We start from the raw sequence: 7,379 nt of genomic DNA on the forward strand, positions 1-7,379 counted from the left end.
TTCAGACTTGTCAATAGTTCCACATTACCTTCAAAATAAAGAATAGACCTCACATGGCATATAAAGCTTTCATCATCTGGATTCATTTAGAGTAGTACTGCCTAGTAGAAATATGAGTTACATAAGTAACTTTAAATTTACATTTTAAAAGTAGCCACATTTTAAAAAGTTAAAAAAAAAACAAGTGAAATGAATTTTAAAAATGCATTTTATTTAATCCAATATATTCAAAATCTTATCATAGCAACATAAACCCAATATAAAAAATTATTAATGAGATGTCTTACTTTAAGAGTTAAAGTGAAATGTATTCCTAAACAAGATTATATTTAACAAAAAATAAACTATATTGTTCCAGTCTTAAAATATGAATTAATTAAAATTAAATAAAGTGGAAAGTTCTGTTCCTCATTCACACTGGCCACATCTTAAGTGCTCAGTAACCACATAGGCTAGTGGCTCCTGAAAGAGTGAATTCTAAAGCAGCAGTGTCGTCCAGGATCTCCTGGGGGTCCCCAAGACATTCCCAAGGGGTAACTAAGGTCAAAATTATTTTCATCATAATATTAAATGTTATTTGCCCTCTTTCACTTTCATTCTCCCACAAGTGTAGTACAGTGGACTGTTCCAGAGGCCACAAGACATGTAATATGACAACAGATTGAATAAAGAAACATATGAGAGCATCAGCAGTTTTCTATTAAGCCAGATATTGAAGAAATTTACCAAAATGTGAAACAATGCCTCACTTCTCCCTAACTGGTTTTTTTTTTGGAAAATATAATTATTTTTCATTAAAATGGGTGACATACATTCACTTAAAGAGGTAATTCTTATTTTTAAATGAGTTAATGAATAATTTGAAATGGTCTCAGTTTTACTTTCTGATACAGTAATTTTTGATAGATATAATTCTCAAAATCAAAAGTCTTTGAACTTTTGATTACACCTCTCAATGGTATAAGAGGGCTTTGAGAGCAACTGGTCTTGAGCAGGCCTAACTCTCCAGCCTCACGGCTAGTGATTTCCTCTCCTCCCTCATATTTCTTGCGTGAGTGTCCAGTTCCAGACAAGATGAAGCAGACACACTTCTCCCTATTCCTCTGGCTAAATACTTCTAAAAACACTGAACATCATATATAAAATAAAAATCTGAAAGTTAAAGAGAAGGTTAGGGACCTCAGTACTCAAGGAGTGACATGTCATCAAGGTAGTGTCAGCAGAGACCTAGGGGGGATGCTGAACTTCCACTCTGGTCCAGCAATAATGAGGCACCCAGCACTCCACAAGTGTCAACAGTTGAATGGGGATCCTGGACTTTTACCCGCACCTGGTGGTAACCAGGAGGTACCCCCCGCCCAGTGCAGTATGAAAGGGGCCCTGCTGAAACAGATCCAGAGTTTCATAACACAATACCCAAAGTGTCCAGGACACAATTTAAAATCACCCGTAATGCCGAGAACCAGGAAAATCTCAACTTGAATGAGAAAAAATAATTAGCAGATGCCAACACTGAGATGACAGAGATGTTGGAATTATCTGACAAGGATTTAAAAACAACCATTATAAACATGCTTCAATGAGCAATCATAATACGCTTAAAATAAAGGAACAAATAGAAAGTCTCAGTATAGAAATAAAGATACAAAGAAGAAACATGTCCTTTGCTTGGGGCTTAAAAGAACCACTCACATTTTTGGAATGACCAGTCTCACTTTGTGCCTGGGCCAAGGTGCCTACCTCTCCCTGGAACATCCATATCTTCTCTTCTCCTTTGTAAATCCTGCTTGTCCCTCAGGGCCAGCTGGGATGTCACCTCCTCTGGGTAGCCTTGCATGACTTCCATGCCCTTCCTCCTCAATGCTCCCTACACCACAGCACTCACACTCAGTGCTAATTATTCTGTCATCTGTCCCTCCACACCCACCAAGTGTAAAGTCTTGACAGAGGGACTGTGTCTTATCCCAGGCCTGGCATAGTACCTGGCTTAAAATAAGCACTCAAAAAAATTTTGTTGAATAAATGAATAAATCAATGAATAAATGGTAACTCTGCAGTGGCCCTCTCTCTTCTAATGAATAAATCTAAACTCTGTGGTCTGGCATTAAACACTTTACACAAACAGTGATACATATCTTTCTGGTACCCGGCTTCCCTCCATATATCCTACTTTTCTGCCACACTGGAAAACACAGTGTTTTGAAAGTACTTTTTTCATATCTGTATCCCTATCTCCACATACACATATGAATGTACTTCTGTCAGCCTCAAATATCCTCACTCGTTTTTGCCATCAAATTCTTATCCATTTTTACAACCCCACTCAGATATCACCTCTCCATGACCCAGCCCCTGATCTCCCCCACTAGAAGGGGTCCTGCCCACCTCTGGATATTAGGCACCTCATTTAGTCTCTTCTTGTGTTCTCACTTTCTGCCTTGCATTCATTTTTGTTGGTTTGTTGGTTTGTTTGTTTGAATGCACTTGTAGTATTCTCTCCAAGATTTAAAAATCTGTGGGGTTGGGACTTCCCTGGCAATCCAGTGATTAAGACTTTCCTCTTCCACTGAGGTGTGGGTTTGATCCCTGGTGGGGAACTAGGATCCCGCGTGCGGCACAGCCAAAAAAAAAAAAAAAAAAATCTGTGGGTTCAAGTGAACTCATATTCTGTTCATCTTTGCCTCTGCCGCTGAGCCCCTAGCACAGTCCCCTGTTACTCTCTGAGTTTCCATTTCTTTTTCTGAGATCATGGTACCTACTTCATAGGATTTAATTTAATTTTTGATACAGCATCTCAATTTTGGTACAGTCAGTACTCAGTAAGGGTTAGCCATTATGATGATGATGATGATGGTTTGAAGCAATAAATGATGGAGCAAGTCCTATTGGCTCTACCTTGAAAGCATCTCTTGAATTCTGCTTCATCTCCCCACTTCCACTATTATCGCCCTGCTCCCAGCCATGACCATTCCTCTTGATACCATCACTATAGTCTACTTGGTCTCCCTGCTTCCCCTCTCTTGCCTGTCTACCTCTATTCTCTACTTAGCAGCCAGCACAATCCCTTTAAAATATAAATCAGATCATGTTACCTCTCTGCTCAAAATCCTCCAATGGTTTTCCCCATCTGCTAATAAAGCCCAAACTCCTGAGGCCTCAAAGGCCTGATGCGATTTGGCCTGTCACCACTCTTCCCCTCACTCCCTCTGACACAGCCTCAGCCGTCTTCTCGTCCTCCTTCACCTACAGCTTCTTGCACTTGCCAGAGTTTGCATCACAGGCGTCTGCACTTGCCCTTCCCTCTGCATGGCCTGATCTCTCCCCCACTTCATTCTAATGAACTGTGTTTTCAATTCTTACCTCCTGGAGGGTAACAACCACATGTAGATACCAACCGTTACTCTCAATCTATTTTATACTTTCCATAGCTCTTAAAACAACCTGAAAGCATATGGATAGATTTGCTTAGATAAATGTGTTTGTTTCTCCTGCACTGGAATTATAAGCTCCCTGAGGATTTGTTCACTGCTCTGTCCCCAGACTCTAGAATGGTATCTGGCACATGGTAAGTGTTCAGAAGACTTGCTGAATGACTGAATGCTGGCTGTGGGCTTCTTGGGTGAGGGCTGTAGGAATTAGAAGCAGCATCCCTTTGCATTAAATTGATCAACTGCTTCTGGGTTTACGTGAAGAGGAAAGGCAGGATTGTTCCACTTAGAGGAGTTGATGGGGGAGGGGGTGGGGGCAGACCTTTCACAGACAGGAGCACAGTAGCAAACCCCATGGAAGTGGAATTTCCTAACCAAAAGACACTTGCTTGTTTGGTCTGTTTTCTGTAACTTTTGCTAAATGCTTTATACATTTTTAATGCTAAAAAGCTGTGTAAAAAGCTGTGTCTCCTCTAGCATTCCTCACCCCGGTAGGAATGTGTTTACTCCACATAGCATATCCTTCCATCCTCTGGCTGCCTAGGTCAGTAAATAAAATCGATGTACTATAATTTATAAGTAACACTGTTGAAACTCTGATCCCTATGGAGGCTGTAATATGCCCTTCCCACCCTGTCCCCACTCCCAGCCCACCCCCGTAGTAGCATTTGTGTGTATTTGTGCTGGAAAATTAAATGTTTCAAAGGTTTAAATTTTAAAGGTGTTTGCTGTATATAACTGTTCTGCATTATTATAAAGCATTTTCACACACACAAAAAAAAAAAGGGCCACTCCGTCACCGACCTTTTTATCCAGGTTTAGGGGATCCTCCTCTTTATCCATTAAATGAAAATCTAGCAGAAGATACATCTAAGTATGCTTTTCCGTAATGAACCATGTAAGAGTCCAGGGTCAGTTCTCCAGGGCTGACTTCAGGCACAGCAGAGTGAACTAAGGTCCCGGGACCTGCTTGGCTGCCCAGGCCTGGGAGAGCACCCATTGATGAAATGCTCCAGAGGTGAAGCCCCAGACCTATCCTGACACTGTCCTCTCCAGCTTCAGGACATCCAACTGGAGGAACACTGAGGTCCCAGTAGAAGAGTGGGAAAAGCTTTGGATTCAGGACACCTGAATTCTACATGATTTGGGCCAGCTACAGCCCCTCTCAGGGCCTTAGTTTGTCTTTAACTGTACAATAGGGAGTCGAGTTGAAAGTATCTTTCAAGTCTCCTCCAGCGGTGACTGTCTATATTTAAATGAGCTTCAGGTGTGGGGCTGCTTAAGGGCAGGGCAGTAGTGGAGAGAAACCCAACATGGAGGCAGTTGAACTGAAGCTGAGCGGTAGGACCCCACCATGGCCAGCAGGTGGAGCCATTGCCACACTAGGAGGCTCACACCAAAGGTGGGAAAGTTTGCTTTTCTAGAAAGCAGTGAGTCCTTCAGGGCAAGCTGTCCAGCATCAAAAAGAACCAGTCGCCACCCAACCCTCCCCCCTAAAGACACACACACACACACACACACACACACACACACACACACACCCACACACACACACACACACACACACCCCTTCCTCCCAGAGCCTACACACTCTGAAAAACCCAGGGCAATATACTATTACAGGTTTGCTGGGCCTGAGGCTGAAGGCGTTTCAAAGACCCAGCTGCCTTTTCTCCTCCGCCCTCGTTTCCTGGGAGTCTGAACCCTGTACCACCAGCCTGACCTGGGCAGACTCTCCTTCCGGCCCTCTCTCGGCCGGATGTGTGACCAGAGGCCCACCTGACTTCTCTTTCTGATTACCATCTTCCCTTTGACCAACCCCCAGCCACCACCTTCTAGGGAAACCTCAAGGTTTCCTCCCTTTGCCTCCCCTGAGTCCTGGGGAGGAACCTCTGGTTAGAGCAGTTGGAGAAAAGAAAGGGGGAAATGGGGGTAGGGCTGCTGAGGGAAAAGGTCTGGCTTTGGCCAGATAAGAATCCGAAGGATCCTTTGTTTGGCCCCGACTGCTGCCACCACTGTTGACGCACTTAGGAGCGTTTCCTGAAGCTTCTGATTGTCCAACAGCTCTCCCTCCCCCACTTCCTATGGTAGGGGCTGGGGGTGGGGTGCCTGGGCTCTGGGGGTAGGGGGGCTTACAGATGGTTTTGCAGTTAGGCTGCTGTCTTAAGGCAGAGGTGGAAAGCATCCCCTCCAGGAGTTGGCGGCCAGATCTCTAGACAGAAGTTCCCATACTCTCCACTGTTCTGCCCCCAGCTGGGGATGGGGATGGTGTGACTATAACAGAGGGTGCACACGCCCTGGCTCCTTCTCTTTGTTTGGCATCTTTTGCATATGGTGACCAAAATGTGCCTCTATTTCAGAAAGCTGTTCATGAAGGGTACAGCTCCTAAGTCCTCAGCACCCTCCAATCTGAAGACCCCCGCTGCATTCTGCCTGCTTTTCTTTCTGCGACTAGAAACATCAACTTCCCCGAGGGCATCCCTGTCTCCCCCCAGAGAGGGGAGTAGTTAGTAGGCTTAGACAAAAAGCAGCATCCTGGTTGGTACCTGTGTCCCCTGAGCTGGTCCCACTTCTTCCCTGGCTAGCCCCTCCCTACCGGGTCCCTGCGTAGTCTGGCCAGGTCTCATGGGGAAACTGCTGCTCTGGTCTTCAGGCACACCCGGCTGGGACAGAAGCACAGAACAGATATGTTTCAGTATCACTTTAATTACAGTATTTACACACACCATTTTTTATTCAGGAAAAAAAAAAATCCACCCCATCTTCCTATCTCTGGAAAGTTCTATTTCCAACCGTCATTGAAACCAGGATCCCTTTTCACCCCTCTGGAATAAAACAGAAACAAAAACAGGACCTGGGTCACTCACGGAAAAGGTGGCTTGTGGTGAGGGTCCTCTGGAGACATGCTGGGTCCCTGACCACATGGGTTGCAGAGCAGTAAAAGGATTAAGGGTTGGGAAGGCAGAGACAGAAAGGAGTCTGCTGGGAGGCTGAGGCCACAGCTCAACCCAGGAGTCAGGGAGAGGAGGGAGGAAGCCGTTGAGACAGAGGTTAAGGTCAGAACCTAGCCTCAGTGCAAGAGTCTTCCTCAGAAGCACACAGGTCAAGAGACACAGCTCAGAGATCTGGTCCCACGGTCCTGTCCACGCTGAGCCACAGGGAGAAGCAGCAGCCCAAGCAGAAGCTCTGTGCGGCCCCGCAGAGATGAGGGCCAAGCTTGGTGCCCTCACCCATCTGTGTCCATGTGTGTGCTCATTTGTGAACATGTGTGTGCATGTACCCCAAACACACAGACACAGGACATTGTTCTAAAACGTTGGCGGGGGGCCTGTGGAGCTCAGGGAACTTGGAGAGCAAGAGGGGAGCTGGTGACGGAATCCACAGTGCCTTAGAGGGGGAATGAGGGAGATGGTTTAAGACAACATGATTTTCTGGCTATATCATTGCAAAGGAGCGGGTGAAAGGGGTTGCTTTGGTTTCCCTAAAGTAGAGAAAGAAAATATAAAGAAGAAAGAGTAACAGGCAAAGTCTCCTGGGAGGAAATTACAACCCAGAAAAGGCTGTGCTTTCCCCTGGGAGTTCCTATAATGAGGCAGAGAGGAAGGGGAGGGAAGGGGTCCCTGTGTGGAAGCTGCAAGCCCATCAACCCCCCCCAAGGAGATTCTCTGAACCTTGGCCTTCCCTATCACACCTTTACGCAGAGCAGCCCAGAGGCTGGGTGCAGGGAGCTGAATGTGGAAAGGGCAGGAGCTACCTGTCTCTCCCCAAGGTGGTGAGAACCCCTTGGCCTGGAAGAGGGCAGGGTCCCAGGAATGGCCTCCGAAGTGGGTGTGCAGTGGGAAAGGGTGGAGGGTAAGGGAGGCTCCTCCAGCAGGGAGACGGCACGTGCTCAGGTGCAGGGAGGGGCTCCTTCCCCAGACTTTGCCCAGTCTCGCCCCACCCACTCGCCCC

Source organism: Lipotes vexillifer, unplaced genomic scaffold, assembly GCF_000442215.2.
Source record: "Lipotes vexillifer unplaced genomic scaffold, Lipotes_vexillifer_v1.1 scaffold1546, whole genome shotgun sequence".
Taxonomy (NCBI): Eukaryota; Metazoa; Chordata; class Mammalia; order Artiodactyla; family Lipotidae; genus Lipotes; species Lipotes vexillifer.